This window comes from Harmonia axyridis, chromosome 3 (genome assembly GCF_914767665.1).
Source record: "Harmonia axyridis chromosome 3, icHarAxyr1.1, whole genome shotgun sequence".
NCBI classification, from domain to species: Eukaryota; Metazoa; Arthropoda; class Insecta; order Coleoptera; family Coccinellidae; genus Harmonia; species Harmonia axyridis.
Window position 1 is genome coordinate 61,654,455 of NC_059503.1, and position 19,104 is coordinate 61,673,558.

Here is a 19,104-nt window from a genome sequence, read left to right on the forward strand (position 1 = left end):
TTCATTCATATTTGTTAAGGGAGGTTCTCACCACGTGGCTTGCACTTTTAATTAATCCTGTCTCTTCTGCGTTGTTTTTGAGATCCCACCAATTTTCAGGATGAGTGAAGCAATCTCTTCCTCCGTTTTACCTTCATTTTCTACCATAAGAAAGAATTCGAAATGCTTTTTTACGTCTTCTTTTCTAATTTTAGTACAAACACATTGTTTTGTGTATGTTGTGTGGCCTGTTTGGTGAAATTAGTTTCATTCATATTCAACTCGAATGGGCTATATGAGAAGAAGTGTTCTGAACACATATGTAGTTTTACATATGTTTATAAGAGATCAAGATATAATTCGCAAGACCGTTGTCAAGTGCGCTACGCCAATTTTGCTCTTCGTTGTTTTCAACGCTTATGTTCGCTTTTATTGTTTATTCCTAGAATCCTTTTTAGTTTATAAACTCCGATTATTATTGCGGAAAAGTGATTGTGCCGGAGCATTGCTCAACACCCGGGAGATCATTCTGCGTTTCCATCACAAGCAGCTTAGAGGGCCCTCTACGACCACCAGGAGCACGAGCAGGGTAAGAACGTTTTTTTTCGGCCATTTCTTTTTTAAATTTTCTTTATTGTGTAGCGGTCATCTTACGGATCACACAGAATCGCCTATTACTCGCCTTCGTTAAACGTCCAGTTTTCTCTCCGGTTGAAATCGAAGGAGGGTGGATAAAATCGCTAATTTAATTTTTTTTATTATTTTGTGCTACCCTTATACGCAGCACACACATTTTCAGACTTCAATAAGACTTTATGTTCAACATTTGTATGTGAAAATTCATAAAAAAATATTGTGTGTTCGAAAAATTATATCATGCATATATTTATCCTTAAAAAAAAATCATATAATTCTTTTTTCCATTCCAAAAAATCAATGAATAAGGATTTTCCGCAATGATGAACCCTTCGAAATGAAGAAAAGTGAAAACCTCATATAAATCGATGGTGGTCTTTAGAGTAAAATAAATCGTACTCACTCATTTTAATTGATCACTGAAAGCGTTTAGACCCTTATTAAGGATGCTGTTATACTGAACGCATTTACTCTTGGTTGAAAGTTGATGTGGTTCTAAATCTAAAACTGAAAATTTCGACGAGGCTCGAGGGGAAGGGGGGCTAATTACCCCCTTTACCTCCCCCCCCCCGTAAACCGCCACTGTTCCCAAATCAATTTCACCTATTGTTGAGTTTTGGAATTCCGTTATGTTCAGTTTTTTGTTATTTTGTAATGTTAGGCTTTTTCTGTCTAGATGTGGAATTTATCGAAATAAAATATTCACGTGAATAATAAAAATTACAAGAAGGATTCAAATTCTCTGAAATTCCTATTCGAAAACGGAACCAAACACATTTTGTGTCAATACTTAATTTCTAGTCATTTTTCTTCGTTCGGTAAACAAATATCACAAGATCTAATGTATTATTATAACTTCTATTTCATAGATTTGCTTTATATTTTTTCATTTTACTTATTTAAAAAAAAAAATATTTTGATGACGATATTTTGATGAGTTCTTCAACCACTCAAAAATATTACTCATGAGAAAACCTTTCAAATGAATATTCAACGTTCAGAAACAAGAAATAAACCGTCCAAAACATCCACCGCAACCCTTCCGTCAAACGTCAATAACGCGAAATCCGTCGTTAACGACTTTACGGCCGTAGCCTCTTCAACTGTCACCTCCCCCGAAGCCACCAAACCTTGCGTTACGTAGGGCGCGCAGCCAAAGGGTAAGTTGGCGCTGCAAAGACCGCGAAGGTGGCTCGTCTAAGGATGCGACGATGACAACCTCGACCGCTCTCGATCAAAGCGAAGCCGCTTTTGTTTGGCCGCCGGTAATTAGAGGAAATCCCCTCACAATGGCCGTTTCGCGTAAAGGCCGTTTCCGTGGCGACTGGGTCTTGTTTCATTTGTCGTTTTCATTGCCGGGGTACTTAGGGACGTTTTGAGGCTTCACCCGCGGGTTCCGGCCGTGCCCCCGCGTCCGCCGTTAGGTAAGTAATCCTTTAATGCCCCAGGTGGGACGATTGAAGGGGTAATTAAGTCGGATTAGTAGTGCGGCGTTGGCGATCTGCGCGGTTTTCCGAGGTTCAGGGGAGACTTATCTGGTTTCGAGAGGGAAATTATTGGAAATGGTGTTATTTGTTATACATCTCATGATGATTAGTGGTTCAAAATTCATGGTAATTATAATCTTTACGCTCTAGGTGTAGGATGTGGTCACATCTAATGAGATTTTTGTACCAACTCAAAACTCTTTGTTAGTGCATGTAATGTAATGTAATTCTTCAAACATAATGTTATCCTGATCTGGCAACCCTCCGAATCTCCAATTATCTTCTGATTCACTTCGGGTTTTTCAGGAAGATTCGAAGTGATGCCAAGATGTGAGAATATACAGGGTGATTCACCGGGAAGGCCTATTGGACGTTTATGGAAAACTAATCATAATTTTGAGTTAAAAATTTGCATATCGGGGTTTGTGACAATGATCTTTCTCCCTAAAATATTTTCAGGTCTCTACAACTTCCGGTTTTACCGGAAACAGACTTCTACTTCCTTATTTCAAATGGCACACCCAGTATATTATTTCATCATTAGATAGCATTTTTTTATGACTATTTCGGCAATATGCCATTCCTTGGGAAAAACTCAATGGTTAATGAGTTATTGGTATTCTTATGAAAAAAATGGTGGCGATGAGGACACATATTTCTTAATATTACCGCAGAAAAAGCTTTTTAAAAAAAAATTTTTTTTTTCGATTCCGCAAATACGTAGTATTATGAGACTGTTTGCGGTTTGGGCCAAAAATGTACAGGGTGTTTATAAGAGGATCATGAACTTGGACAACTCAAATTCATTAAAACTCAAGATTTTCAAATTAGAACCAATATTTTTAATTATATCAGTCGATACTACGTCTAAAAATAGTGGGGGTTACTTAAGCGAACCCTATACCTAAAATCAATACTTTAAGAGTTATCGAGGAAGAACTTTAAATGAGGAAAAACCGCTATTTATAACTGTGTGGAGTAGTCTGCGATTTCCGAAAAACACAGAAAGAAACTGAAATTCGATGTTTTCATAACTAAATTTGACATATCAAGGTTTGTAATGAAGTAACAGATAGTTATTAACACAGTTATAAATAGCGGTTTTTCCTCATTTGAAGTTCTTCCGCGATAACTCTTGAAATATTCATTTTAGGTATAGGGTTTGCTTAAGTAACCCCCACTATTTTTGTACGTAAAATCGACTGAAGTAATAAAAAAATTTTGGTTCTAATAAAATTTCATGATAGAAACATATAACCATTTTCAATTCTACCAATAAAATAACAAACAAAAAATTGAACCCTTATCAATATAAATGTCTATATTTGGGAGAATTTCAGGACTTGGGACTTTTATATTTAGTATTTCTTGTTCTTCACTTCTTCAAATCAGGAGAATTTCACTGAACATTATTATTATTACCTGCTTTTCCAGTTTTGCCGGATCTTTTTCATTCTGTTAAATATGAGATAAATTATTTGGTTTTTCACTCAGAATTTTCCTGATCTAACCTCTAACCCGAAACCGTGCCAACGATTCCTTTCAACTTTTTTGAGTCCCCGATCGATACTGCCCAATTTTTCTATTCCCTTTCTCAAAACTGATCTCTCATAAAATGGACCTATAGCTAATGGAATTGAAATCAATCCTATGTAATTTACAAAAATTTACGTAGAAGAAATATTCAGTTCGAAACTTTTAGATCATCATTAATGGGAATTTGACCTTCGAAGACAAATTTTAAAAACTGTGTTAACCACTCAATTCATGTGACATTTATGGCTGATAAATTTTTCCGGAACAAAAGAAGAAAGAAAAAGAAGGAAACTTCTTCCTTAGGTGTTGTTCGGAATGACCACTCTTTTTATTAATTAAATTTTATTTTCCAAAGATAAAATTGAAATTTCTGTTCAATGACTGTAATAACATATTATTGCTTGATTTTTTCCATACTTACATTTCTCTTCATCTAAAAGAAAATTTAGACAACAATTCAGGTAGGTATCTACTCACATATCTATGCGATGAAATCAATAATTTTTAATAACTGGGTCTGAAATTCCAGTCAGTGTATTATTATATGAAAATATTATTCAAACTATACAATTAGACCGATAGAAGGCTGGATCATATCAGTACGCGTGCCTTCCATCCACTTTCGTATTCATAAACAGGTTAGGTGAGGTCTCCAATCAAAAACAATTTGCATCACTCAATAGTTATCAAATTCCCACTTTCATTCAACCTTAGTTCTTTGGGGTGACCACTCAAATTCCTATTTTTATTGAACAAACTTGATAGCTGACTCAATTTTAATTTTACCTTAGACTCGTAGATTTACCTATTATCATTTCATTTTTAGATATATCTGTCGTTGGTAACAAATTATTAAAAGTCTTATATCTGGTGAAATATCTGAATACATCTTCTCCTTCCTCAGAAGAAATCTGAAGGCAGCCTATATGTCCGGTAGTGAATGATATACATCTCTCATTCGTCTCATATAGATTGAAATATCAGAAATATTTAGGTACTAGGTACTGATAATAATAATAATATGATATGATTTCGTTTACTGTAATCTATCTTTTAATGTAGTTTAATTATTATTTCTTTTGAAATTCTGAAAAAATTGGGGTGGATTCTAGTCTAGAAACTTTTGAAAAATGGAAATAAAATTCTAATAATTGATCTACATTAAAAGATAGAAATCAGTGAACGAAATCATATCAATTAGCTCCCCACGTTGGGCGCCAATTTATATGAATCTCCTCAATATGAATTTTGAATATTTCCTTAAATAGATCTAAACAAAAAATATGAATTTCTACTTGAAATAACTCTTTTCTCAGGTGGGTTTGACGGAAGTAACAAAATTCATATATATTTTTTTTAAACTACAACAAACCTATCTACCTAATCAACCTAATCTAATATTACCTAACTATTAAAATGAAATATATTATATATGATACAAAAAACAAATGAAAACACTTATTTAAGAAAATGTTTTTTTCAATTCAGTCCAGCTCTGTATTTTCTTCTTTGAAAACTAAAAATCCACGATAGCCAGAAAAAGAATGGAAGAGAGATGTCAAGAAGAAAAATAAAGAAGAAGAAGAAATTGAAGGAAAAATATAAGATCAAGATCATAATATTGAATGGAATTGAAATACCGAATAAGAGTTCTGAATGGAATTTGGAATTGGAAAGAGTTTGGAGTTGGAACGTGAAAATAGCATGAAATAGGATTTTAATTTTTTAAGGAAGAAAATACAGAGATGGACTGAATTGAAAAGAACATTTTCTTAGATAAGTGTTCAGAATTTTTTTTGTAATGAATTTCATTTTAATAGTTAGGTAATATTAGATTAGGTAGATAGGTTATTTGTTGTTTAAAAAGAAAAAAAGGATAAATTTTTTTACTTTCTCTGAACCCACCTGAGAAAAGAATTATTTCAAGTAGAAATTCATATTGTTTGTTTGGATCTATTTCAGAAAATATTCAAAATTCATATTGAGGAGATCCATATCAGTAGGTACATATGTTATATTTTCTTCATGAACTTTATTGGAAATACCTCATATATTATCCATATTCATTATTCATTATTATTTATTCTTCATTATTTCCAATATGTAGGTATTTATAATATTTATTATTATTTAAACTCCAGCAATAAAAACATTGCTCTCTTAAATACCTCAACAGGTAATTGATAATTCTGGAGCGACTGGAGCAATCAATTATCTATTCATCACCAATTACCAATTTCGAACAGGATTCCAACATTTGAAAAAAATTTTGATCCTTTATCATATTTATAAAAATGATATATGTATACTTTGAATATGTCTATAACAATGAGTCTGACCTCACAACTGAACTATTTCTGCATAGTAGTATACCTAATGGTAATGGTTAACTAGCTATTCAAACTGAAAATCATAATAATGAGTTATACTGAAAAATATAGGTATGTTATCAAATTTGGAAGGAATACCTAATAATTCTATGAGTGTTAGACATTTCACTTATGAATTAGGTACTATCAATTATCCTTCTATGCAGGTACCTTCCTACAAATCGTAATCGGCTAAAATATGGGAGCGTTAAAAGAGAATTTGAGTATATTGACACTATTGGAAAGCAGGGAGAGAGACAAGAATGTACCTAAATTTCCGTGAATATTTTTCAGTAAATTCACAAACTCGGAAGAAGAATAAAGATTTCGTCAAATAGGGACAAGTTCCTAAATTGGTTCTCAAGTAATGGTAAATGAAAACGATGTTACCATTCGATCAGTAAAAAGAAAGACGGAATTACTCTGTAATAAAGCACTTTTCACGATTTTCTATTAATCTTATAAAATACATTAAATTACAAAATTGCACGTATTCTAATTCGATACCTGAAAGGTTGAATTTTACACAGGCAGGACGAATTGATATGAAACCACAAGACATCAGACTCATATCAGCCGTTCAGAAATTTTTATTGATGTTGAATAAAATTCACACAAATTCTTCAGGAGTCATCCTCAATAATGAACTTCAATTGGGTACTCGGCAAGAAAACAGGCCATTCAACTCAAACCACCATTGGTTATCTATACATTTATAAATTTCGGTGCTTACAATTTGCTCCGAAGGATGCCAAAATTCTCCTCGTAGGCATAATAATATCTATTCTCATATAGTATTAAATGTTTTACAATGGACAATGTGGTAAGTAAATATTTTGCTTTTCGATAAATCAAGCGCAATGGAAAAAAGCTAAAAACTAATAAGTAATAGGACAAGATAATACGCTGCTCCATAGTAATAAGATTTTTATTTCAATAAACTCATCAGAATGAACACAAGTCAAACTTGCGTGAAATATTTCAAAGAATGTTATTTGAGATCTCGAGAAACTATTTAGCATGAAAGCATAGCTAAAGTTATATTTTAACCGCTGTCAAAAATTAAAATTGAGATGATATCAAATGATATATTTCACATCGATAGGGAAGACATTTTGATGAATATTTCTTCATCTTTCGTAAGAATGGTCATATAAATCAATGATTTGTTGATTAACCTATCAGTAGATATCTACCCTCGGAACTATTTACGTATAGGTATTAAGAATTGATGATGTAAGACACTAACTACCTCTATGAATTCTATTATTTAACCTAATACTTGATTGAATTTTCGATCGATTGAATTGTATTCTTATGACGATTCAAGCAATTGAAATATTTTTTGAATAGCTTATCTATTCTCAGATCCCTGTTTTACACCATACGAATTTGAAGAAAAATTTTCAAAATAAATGCGCAATATTTCCGTGATATACATGAGTATTTGACTTGTACATATATTTTAACAGTAGATTTTTGACGTTAAAAGGAAGACTAATTTCCTTTACCATTTTTTCCGATTCGGCCTAGATAAGAACAATTTCATGGAAGATAAAGATAAAATATTTGTCTCTTGATTTTTATCTCATTTTTGATGATAATTACGAATTGAAATGATATCCATCTGTGAAAGTTTTAATCCTGAACTTCAAATTTCGAGTGTTGCCAAATTTAAACACGGAACACTAGAATTACAAAATAAAAATTAATTAAACTACTAAATTTATTTGAAGGTATCTTAAAAGTTCGAATAAATTATGTTCTGACCTAAGATAGTTATTTGCAACATTTATGCTGTTAGTGTTATATAGGTACGATATGTTAGAATGAAATGAAAATCTTCAAACAGAATATTGGAGTAGGTACCTACCTACATATTTTCAAGATATTTAAATTCAATTTCCCAAAAAATTATGTGGATGCAAAATAAATCACTGTGCCTTCTGATAGAAAGCCTTTCTCTATAAAATGAAGCATTTGATTCGTTCTAACTATTTCATGAAAATATTGATCTGCATCGATATTTTTGAAGCCATCAGTATGAAAACATGGAAATGAAATTTAATGGCTCTGCATGTGCACATTTTAACCAACTCGACTACTTGATTCATCTTGATTTTGGCATTGAAAATAAAGTATTCGATATAAATTTCCACAATTGAATATCCTGTTTCTTTCAATTCGTTTAATTTGTTTTCACATTAAAACAATTATGGCCGTTCTGAAAGAAAGTTAAGCTTTTGCTCTGGGATGAATCATTCGAGTAGCAAAAGAATAATAGTATTCAATCTCAATCACATAAAAATTTGTCTACTATGTACCTAGTGGTATGTTTCGATGTAAGCTTGAATGACCTGAAAAAGAATACAGTAATGATCGTTAGAAGCAGTCTTAAGTCGGATTTTCAGATCTTGTTGTCATTATAATGGGACTATTTTTTGATAACTTTTTTAAACATGGGCTTCAAGAATGATCTGGGTTCTTCAAAATAGAATGTTAAATTCAATAGTATCTTCATATTAGCAGAGTTGTGCCAAAGCTCAGTAATTTGTAATGAAATGAGGTTGTCTTATTCAAAATAACTCCATTTTCAAACTGAGTTGGCTAGTGCTTGTATTCTAAAATCTCAGACATGACATCAGAGTGAATATTCATTTCTGTGATTTTTAGCCAAAGTACCCAATTTTTCGAATTCCACAAATAATTTTTTTGTAAGATCAAAGTACTCGAAAACGGTGCTTTTTACGAGAAAATATGAATTTCACTTTGATTTTTCAAATTAGCCAAATATTTATTAATAAGCATTCAAGTTATAGGAATTTACGAGTAGGGTTGTTCGAATTTCTGGTAATTTTATGGAACGTAATGTTCCTAATAAAGGAACTGAATGTTTTGTATTGACTTTTGTGTTCAATTTTTAACAATCTGTATCCTTTTAACTGGTCCGAATCGGGAAAAATGGTAAAGAAAAACAAGTGTTTCTCTTGACCTCAGGAATCTTCGGTTGAAATATATGTACAAGTCAAAACTCACCCTGTAGGTATACATATACGCAAAATTTCCACTCGGTCGGATTAGAAATCATTGAATAATGTTGCGTATTTTTTTTCTATAGTTGTGACAATGTGAATAGTTTGAAATTCCGCAAGAATAGGTATAAAATAACGATTTCAAATTTCGTTAAAAATTTCCTTCAAATTATATCATCAGATCCAAAGGAAATTCGAATAGCTAACAAAACAGAAATATTTTAATGACGAAATTTCGTTAAAATTTAATTTTTTTTTAAATAAAAATTTAAAGCCCATTGCAAGCCTTAATTTCAGCGTTGCATATCCCGATTGTCAATAAATAAATTTAAATATTATTCTTATGTTTTCTGGTCCCCCAATCGGGTAAACACGGCCCTGTCTATTATATTGGATATAACAGGGATGGTGAAAAACTGCCTTGTTGGTTTATAAATTTGAAAAAAATTACCAAAAATACGCATGTATGAAAGAAACCATTTATGAATTTATAATTGAAGGTTGTTCAATTTAAAACACTTTTTTTCTACTTTACACTTCAATTTAATGGTAATTATAGAAAACATAAATATGAACACTACATGAAAATAATACAATTGTTCGTCTACTATTCAGATTGATAATCTTGCGACACATCACATGAACCGAAAGAAATTTTTCACAATTATCGAAATGAAATTGAATTAAATAGGTTGAAGTTATGGAATAGGTCTAGGTATAAATCATAAAGACCAACGAAGAAAATGTATAAAAGAGTAATGAATTAAATAAAAAATTCGAAAACATGCTGTATTTCCAGTCCTAAAGAATTTTCGCTGACTTTAAAAGAGTTCATTTTTTTCCACGTATTGTCTATAAAAATACGAAATACTCTATTCCTTAGGAATCTTTGAACTAAAACCAGAACCATAAACTAGAAGAAAAATAATCCTGGAAAACCAAATTCAAAAGATCCACAATATTTTATTGAGAAATTCTGTTGTCCTTATCCAGCATAATCTTCTGATGAATTTTCATCCTCACATTACCCATTACATTGACGCGCCTCATTCCCAAGCACAACATTTCTTTTCCAAGCATAAATATCGCCATCAAGCAGGCGATTCGACAAACACCGATAAATACGAACGAATCTCAACAAGGAAAAAAATGCGTGTCTCGTACGTTATCTCCTCAATATATCGTGCGTTTATTTCTGCCACGACCATCTCGAATAACAGCTAATTATATGTTGGGAACCTCAATGTACCAAAGAAATCACAAAAATCGCCACTAAAAGCGACAATAAATCAAAAGATAACGGATCAAGCAGACCAAGACTCTCATTAAAAGATCGGGGAGCCTTCTCGCATTCGACTGACGCCACAGACTATCGCGTCTGCTGTGGCCGGGGGCGGGGCCTGTCGGTGGTGGGAGGTAGGGGAACGTGGGCGTGACCTAAGCGACTTGATAGTCGACGGTCGAGTGTAAACTGACACACGGCGATGTTCTATTTTATGTGCTAAAACTATAAGCAAAGGGGACTCGATTTTACACATTAAATAGTGGTTATCGTTTGATGAAATTTTACGGTTTTTATGCGTCTGGGGTATGTCGCTGCTATCGTTCTGATTTAACGATTGTCCGTTTGGGCTCTCCGACTGGTCCTTCGAGACCGGAATGGAGATTTTGGGCGATGAATTGGAGATAAATGTTGATTGGTGGTCGTCGTCTGTCCTGGCACGAGATGATTGATGCATGACTGTTTACAGCTGTTTTTTAGGGTTATTTGGGCCTAATTTTATTGATATTGTAGGTACATATTATTATTTCATCCAAAAATTTTTTTTTATCGATAACCTACACCTACCATAGTTGTGTATTTTTGAATTCTTAAATATAGAAATTTTTTTTTATTTATCTTTCAAAGTTTCACTGAAGTATTGTAGTTGTTCTAGATGAAAAAGTTAACAAAAAATTGAGAAAATATAAAATTTATGTCTTTTACTAGCTCTAAGAGTAAAGAACTCAACTACGAGTTATAACGAACACACAAAAATTGTCTTAGACATTCGAATAAAGAAAACAGATAACATTAAATAAATACTTAGTAACAAAATAAATTCAGGTAGATTAAGTATAGGTACGATATAGTTGAAGAGGACTTAGTGATGTTTTTACAAAGAAGTTGAAATAACACTTATACAAAAGTGGATGATACTGAAAACAGTTAGTACTTATCTTATCTAATATTTTTATTCTGATCATTTGCTTTTATAACATCAATAATTGTTTTTTATAATCAACGAATCAATGTTTTTTTTATATTATGTTTTAGGCATTTCTGTTGATAAAAAAATTCCATTTTTTTTCGAAAATCGAACCAATATTATTATAATAATTCAGAGTAAATTGATATATTTCGAGATTAATCTGTGAAATTTATACTTGTTAATTGTAAATCGGAACAAAACTCTTCATGATTTGTATAAAAGAAGCGCAGTGTTACAATTCCTATGCTAATTATAGGTTTCAATACCTACTGGTGTAATTAGTAACAATTTAATTCTAATAAAAAAAAAACTTGATTATTTTATGCATCCTAATTTTGCCGAGTTTAAACAAGTTCTTTACATAGGGACATATATTTTATTAATTACTTTTTATAAACTATTTAACAGCGAATCAACATGAAATATTCATCCACATCTTGCGAATGTTAGGTATAGGCAAATACGAGGGTAAATATTAAACTCAATCTCAAAACTACGCGAAACTTCAGTTACAGATATAGCTACTTTAATCAAACAACTATATTCCCTTTCATTTTCCTTTAGATACTTGATCATTTTCTTACTGTAGGAGAGTATTATTTGTCAATACGATAGATTTCGTACTCCTCGTCTAATTGTGGTAGGTATTTATTTTTAATGGAAGCGTTAATCAAGCATTACATAAACCGAAATTAAGAGTCGCTTTTCGTATAAATATTGTTTTCGGCCACTTCCATTGCAGCTAGTACTCGCGATTTGGATTTTTGTTACCTCTCTTCATTTAATTTTGGACTGTTCCATTCTTGACAGAAAAATACATCTCAAAAGGTAGTATAAATGAAACTCGGTGTAAAATTGCAATCGATGTGTTACATTAATTTTACATTGTCCTCATAATATAAATTCTAGCAAACAAATAATCAACTTAGCAATGTTGAAGGTTTTTATGCAATATAGAAGATACCTGAATGAATTAAAAAATAAATAATAGAACAAGCCACGATTTTCTTATTTTGATAATGCCTACCATTACTTAAATATAATTTTACACTATCTAGCAAATCTAGCAATCTAGCAAAAAGTGAAAAATTTCTGTTATCTATCATATTTCTAGTGTTTGTATTATTATAACTTCTCACATAAAAGTTGATTTTCTTTTCAAGTCTCTGCCTTATTCAACAAATAACCCAATTATAACTGATTTCCATAGCGACATCTATTATTGATTGACCAATTTGGATTGCATATCTACTAGGTAAGTAATATTTTTTCAGTGCCAATTTATTTCCTACACATTTTTTTTTTAAATGTAAAAAGAAGCTTTGATCTGCTTTTTGATTTTCTGTAGTTTTGCCGGATCTGCTACCGATTTCAATAAACTTTTTCAAATAATTTTCATGAATATTCAGTTCTGATAATAATAATAAAAAAATTATTAAATTAATAATAAAAAAATTATTAGTTTTGGTGCATCTTTTCCCGATTTGTAATGGTGATTCATAAAAAGTCTATAAATTTAAAAAAGTAGGAGTATAAAAAACACGCGATTACGCGCTCATTTGTATATATATAGGAGTCTTTTTCATGAGATTATCTCTCATTTTTGTTTGTACCCCTAATTTTCCGGGTGATTTTTTTGAGTCGAATAAGTTGAAAATATCGAAAAGAAAATCTCATGGAAAATATTTCGAATAAAAAGTTGATATGGTTTTGAGGAACATATTATAATCAATTATGCTACCTCTTTCATTCACCCCCACAAGTGGAGGGAGGGGGTCGAATTTGGAATTTTGAATAGAAACTCCTGGTTTTTATTGCAGATCCGTATCCTACTACAAAAATACACAACTGTATCTACTGATAATTTTTCCAGTTAAGTCACAGGGGGGGCTGTCAAATCGAATTTAAATTATCCGTTTGAACGATCTTGTCGTATATGTGTTCCATTAATCATTCACATGAAATTCGGACGTTTGGAGGAAATTTGAAAAGCCAAAATTAGCTAGAATTTATGGGAAATGAATTGCCAATATTGGTGGAAGATCTTAATTTAGAATCATGACAGTACATGTGGTTTCAACATGATAGCTGTCCAGCCCACCAGAACAATTTTCGGTGTGTACCTATAGATTCATTTGAAACTTGAATCGATAAATGCATAGAAGTTGATGGTCACTACGTTGAACATTAAGGTGATATTTATATCTATTGAGTTTTCTGGTAGAGACAGCTTGATGGAGATTTTTATTTGATTAGAATAATTTTTATTTTTTTTTAATTTATACATGCTTTTAATGAATGAGAAGTATTTCAATCAAAAAACAGCAAATAATTTCTCAATATTCAAATGATCAATGATAGTACATGTACCTACTGAAAACAATAGTTCAGCAGGAATTCATTTGAATGATTAATAAAACGGATGTAAAGGTCGTTTCGATAGAAAATTCAAATTAGATCGCAGAGCCATCTGTGACAAATCTTGAAAAATTGTTGTGAAAAACTTTTGTTTTTCTACAATAAAAAAATAGGGATTCCCATTTGTATAGGTATACCTAGCCAACATCTTTCTAAAATATACCTAAAAATCAAAAATACCTATTTGCCAATAAATCAATTAGGTACTGAATTGAATCCAAAGATTGTTGATCAAGGGTTAGACACCTATCCATTTGCTTTAATAGTATGCGATAATTTTGACTTCTAAATTAAACTGATAATTGATTGATTGAATTACGTTTATGGTAATTATCCATTTATACCACAATATAATGAATCTGCATTAATTATACCTTATATTCTTGTTGATTGAAAGCTTCTACAACTTACATCATTTCAATGAATGAATAATTGATAGTTTAGGCATGACTTTTATTAGGTTATTTCACACAATATTTTATTATTTCCTCTTTTATTGCAAAATATTTCAACACTTGTGAAAAATTATATTGAATCGACCTACCTAGGTACATGTATAGGATCTAGGTGAATAAAATAATAATAATTACTTTAGACATATTTAAATTTTTTGAAAAAAAACTTTTTCCCAAGCTATACCTAGATGGGGCTAGAGCTTTGAAGGTTAGAATATTGCATTCTGTTTCACTGCAATAATATCTACTGTTTTTTAAAGGACCCCGCACGTTTAGTACGGAAAATGGCTTTCCGTGAATTTGGCTGAATTTTTGATATTTTGTAGTTCTTGATGAACTGATCAGAAAAGTCCTTAGCCACAAAGCTCAAAAATGGACAGTTTTCGAGATATGGAGCTTTGAAAATGGATTTTTTGCAATTTTTGGGGTTTTTGCTCATCAATCGGGGAGCTCTCATTTCTGGTTCTGATGGAATTTGGATGTTCGGCGGCCAGAACCCGACTGAGAAATGATCTACCTTGGTTATATTAGGCACCGCCATCGATAATTTTTTATACACTGCTCCACATTGGCTATGAAATGAGATATAAAATCCAAGATCTTCCATACATCTTTTCAAGGCACAAGATGACGCCAGAATAATTCACATGACCGAGAAACGACATATTGTGAGATTGTTTTAAGACAGGCCATAATATCTGAATCCTCATATATCTGATGTCCAATAATATCAAATATGTTAGCCGAAATGTTCATAACCAGGCATCGCGAGCTGTAATGGGGGAAAATGGGAAAACTATAATCATATTTCCTCGGGGATAACAATTGTGATCACTATTGATCTCATTTACATATGATATGTGATTTGTTTCTCACAAATCTCGATAATCTGACAATGGGGTGCCAAGACATTTTCCTTGGAATGTCTCGAAATTGATGATAGCATCTCACAGACAAACGAATCCGTGAAAATGTCTGCAGTTTTGATGCAATATAGTACTATACGGGTAGAATATAGAAGTCCAAGTGTTGGAAGCTAACTATGAATGGAACATCCGATATTAACCCACGAATTCTTGAAAATAATTTTTTTTTCTATGAACTTTTTGAACTTCACACATACGAATGAATACTATCTAATAATATGATCGTTGGCTAAATGAATGAGTAGATCAATCAAAAACAATATAATAATGAGAGTGACATTCATAATAATAATAACAATAATGATAATAAACAAAAAACAATTTGAAATTATATTAGCAATCGCAAGAAATCATTTAGAATATTATGAATCGAATCGAGGGCAAAATTATTATTATTGTTATTATTATTATGAATGTTATTCTCATTATTATATTGTTTTTGATTGATATACTCATTCATTTTGCCAACGATCATATTATTAGATAATTTTCATTCGTATGTGTGAAGTTCTTAAAGTTCATAGAAAAAAAAAATTATTTTCAAGAATTCGTGGGTTAATATCGGAAGTTCCATTCATAGTTAGCTTCCAACACTTGGACTTCTATATTCTACCCAGATAGTACTGTATTGTATCAAAACTGCAGACATTTTCACGGATTCGTTTGTCTGTGAGATGCTATCATCAATTTCGAGACATTCTGAGGAAAATGTCTTGGCACCCCATTGTCAGATTATCGAGATTTGTGAGAAACAAATCACATATCATATGTAAATGACATCAATAGTGATCACAATTGTTATCCCTGAGGATATATGATTATGATTTTCCCATTTTCCCCCATTACAGCTAGCGGTGCCTGGTTATGAACATTTTGGCTAACATATTTGATATGATTGGACATCAGATATATGAGGATTCAGTTATTATGGTCTCTCTCAAAAAAATCTCACAATATGTCGTTTCTCAGTCATATGAATTATTCTGTGTGTCATGAAAAGATGTATGGAAGATCCTGGATTTTGTATCTCATTTCATAGCCAATATGGAGCAGTGTATAAAAAATTATCGATGGCGGTGCCTAATATAACCAAGGTAGATCATTTCTCAGTCGGGTTCTGGCCGCCGAACATCCAAATTCCATCAAAACCATAAATGAGAGCTCCCCGATTGATGAGCAAAAACCCCAAAAATTGCAAAAAATCCATTTTCAAAGCTCCATATCTCGAAAACTGTCCATTTTTGAGCTTTGTGGCTACGGACTTTTCTGATCAGTTCATCAAAAACTACAACATATCAAAAATTCAGCCAAATTCACGGAAAGCCATTTCCCGTACTAAACGTGCGGGGTCCTTTCATGATTACTTGTCATCGAAGGTTTTTTCTGTTACACATTAATTTTATTTTATTTTTGAACGCAATATTGTAAAATTACAGGAATTCTTGTTACTTTTAGTAGCTATTTGCTTAGAAAGTGAAAGTCATTGAAAAAAATTTCTATTCTTTATCAACCAAAAAAATAAAATTGTCAAAACTACAATTCAAAATGATGAATAATAAATGATTATTGAAAATATTAAATTGAAATCCACAATTTCATAATTTGGGAATTTTTATTTATTATTTATCCTCTTTCGTGGTGTTTGGAGTTTTCAAATTGAAGTTGATGAAGCTAGTCTGCAATTATTATAGGTAGGTAACGCTTTGAAGTGGATCGGACAAATAAAATGAAAAATAAAAAAATTCCGTTACTTGGTATTCAAATTTATTCATTTATTATATTGTTTCGCTATTGTCTTGAATTGAATTTTATTTTTTTTTTATTGGTCGATGTACCTAACCTTACTTAAAATAATTCAGGATGAAATTGTGTTCCTGGAAAAATAAATATGTGTATACTAATAATAGTAATAGTAAGTAGATGCTAAACTATTCAATATCAAATATTAAATGTTGAAATTAAAATAAAATTAATTCAAATTAAAATAACTGAATACCAATTGTTAATTGAAAAAAAGTAGATAATACTACAACGATACTAAATATAATAGATACTCTTTAATACAAAGTGTAATATTTTGTAATATTAATATTAAATAATTTAACTTATACCTAGTAGGTAGGTTTAATTCACTATTTGAAATTAATAGCTTATTTATCATTTTCTTTCAATGATTTTAAGATTCACCTGCACATTTGATATGTATTTTTGAAGATGAAAAGTTAGGTATTGGAAATTAACTGAAATAAAACTTACTTTCATTATGAATGACCTAGGTATAAATTATATTTGGTGATCTAGTCATGAGATCAGAGCTTTTGAAACATAAAATGTGTCTGCTTGTATGTATGCTAGGATTGCTACGTGTGGAAGTTTGCATTTGAAATAATTCTAAAGAAGTACTTACCTATTGCTCTTTGAAATTATTACAGTTCACAATTTATAGTGGTTGAATGAAGGGGTTCATAATTTCTTTTTCTAAAGATGAATATTAATACTTACTCTTAAAATTTAATTATTAACATGCTATGATATTTCAGTCCAGTTAAGATTTATTTTGCAAAATAAAATTTTCAAGGATTACTCCAATTATCAATATGTAAGTACTTCATTTCTCTAGAACATATCATTATATAAGTTATTAGAATTTTCGTTCTAATTTTAAAAATTGAAAAGGGAGGAGCCCAAATAAATTAAATAATGCGAATTATTTAGATAGTCAAAGATTAAAATTATCATCAAATTCAAGCTCATGCTTTCGTCTGAAAGCGACCACAATTCACTCGGAAATATCGCCATCCGAGAAAAACCGAAAATGACCGGAAAAAACAAACAGGCAAGCAATTTTCCCCGAGACGAATTTTCCGATTTCCACAGGGGTAGTTTTCAATGCCGAGCGCATGCTCTCGTCCATGGACAAAGCAACGCCACCGTCAGATGCTTCACGCGACCTCAGTTGGTGCTAACGGGGATCGCGTAACGCATCATTCTAGTCGCCTATGCCGTTTTCTCAAACACTTTTTACTACGCGATTTTGTTATTGTTTTTCTCGATTTCTTATCGTGTGAAAAACCACCTCGAACATTGTCCTACGATGTGAGTAGTGGTGACTGCTGCTGGAGTGAACATAAACATAGTTGATGGTTGGTTGATTTTTTTTCTGGAAAAATTTCGATAGGAAAACTTCTTCACCATTTTTTATTAGGATGAAATATTTTCTCAACAATTATCCTCGAATTTTCGCATTACTGATTTGAACAATGCAGGACTTGGAAGAGGATCAAAAGACTGTTCCCTGATCCGTCGCTTGCTGTATATAGGCGGAGGACAATCTTGCCTTAATTCCACTCAGAATCTGAGTGAAAAATAATAATTTAAGAATTTTTCTATCAGTCAGAAATAGTTTTAATAATTTTAAATATATAAAAAATTTAAAACAATTTTTTTGTTAGATATAAAATTGAATTTTTATTGCCAGGAGGATTTCATTCAATAATAATTATAGACTTATATCGAATTGGAGTAGATATTTAATTTATATATTTTTATTGTAATTCATGCTCTTTGCAAACATCATTATTAGATTAATAAATAAATTTCTTTTAAAAAATTTCGCATAATTATTAATGATTTTGAAGTCATATATAGTAATATAAGTGAGATAGGTATGAAGAGTCAAACTATGTTCAATCGTGATTAATTTCCAAATCAAAATTGAAATATTCTCTCTGTTTACTGGGAAAAAAATATAGAATTACTAGCTAGTGGATAGGAAATATTTATTTCAATGATAATATTTTTGTCACTTCTAATTTTGAATAATTCAGTTTTTATGGTGGCTTAGAAGGTCTAGAAAAACTTGAAAAATTATGAGTATTAAAACAGGTTTGACTCAGTCAAAATACAAGAACTTATCATATGTCAATCATTGAGTAAAATTCATAATGAAAAAGAAATTATTTTCCAATTATCCAATTAGCAACAGTTTGGAGGAAAAAACTAAACAAAAACTAT

At 31.2% G+C, this 19,104-nt stretch overlaps 1 protein-coding gene across 6 annotated transcripts in view; it reads left to right on the forward strand.

Annotated features, from left to right (window-relative positions):
* The first annotated feature begins 352 nt into the window (after window positions 1-352).
* LOC123674581 (optomotor-blind protein) overlaps window positions 353-19,104 on the forward strand; it is a 133,331-nt gene continuing 114,579 nt past the window's right edge. For 5 of the 6 annotated variants that reach the window (XM_045609498.1, XM_045609504.1, XM_045609499.1 and 2 more), the window contains exon 1: window positions 18,063-18,233. The gene's annotated coding sequence lies outside the window, so the exon portion shown is untranslated. Of the gene's footprint in view, window positions 569-18,062; window positions 18,234-19,104 lie in introns of those variants that run through there. The other variant, XM_045609500.1, reaches the window with a different exon arrangement.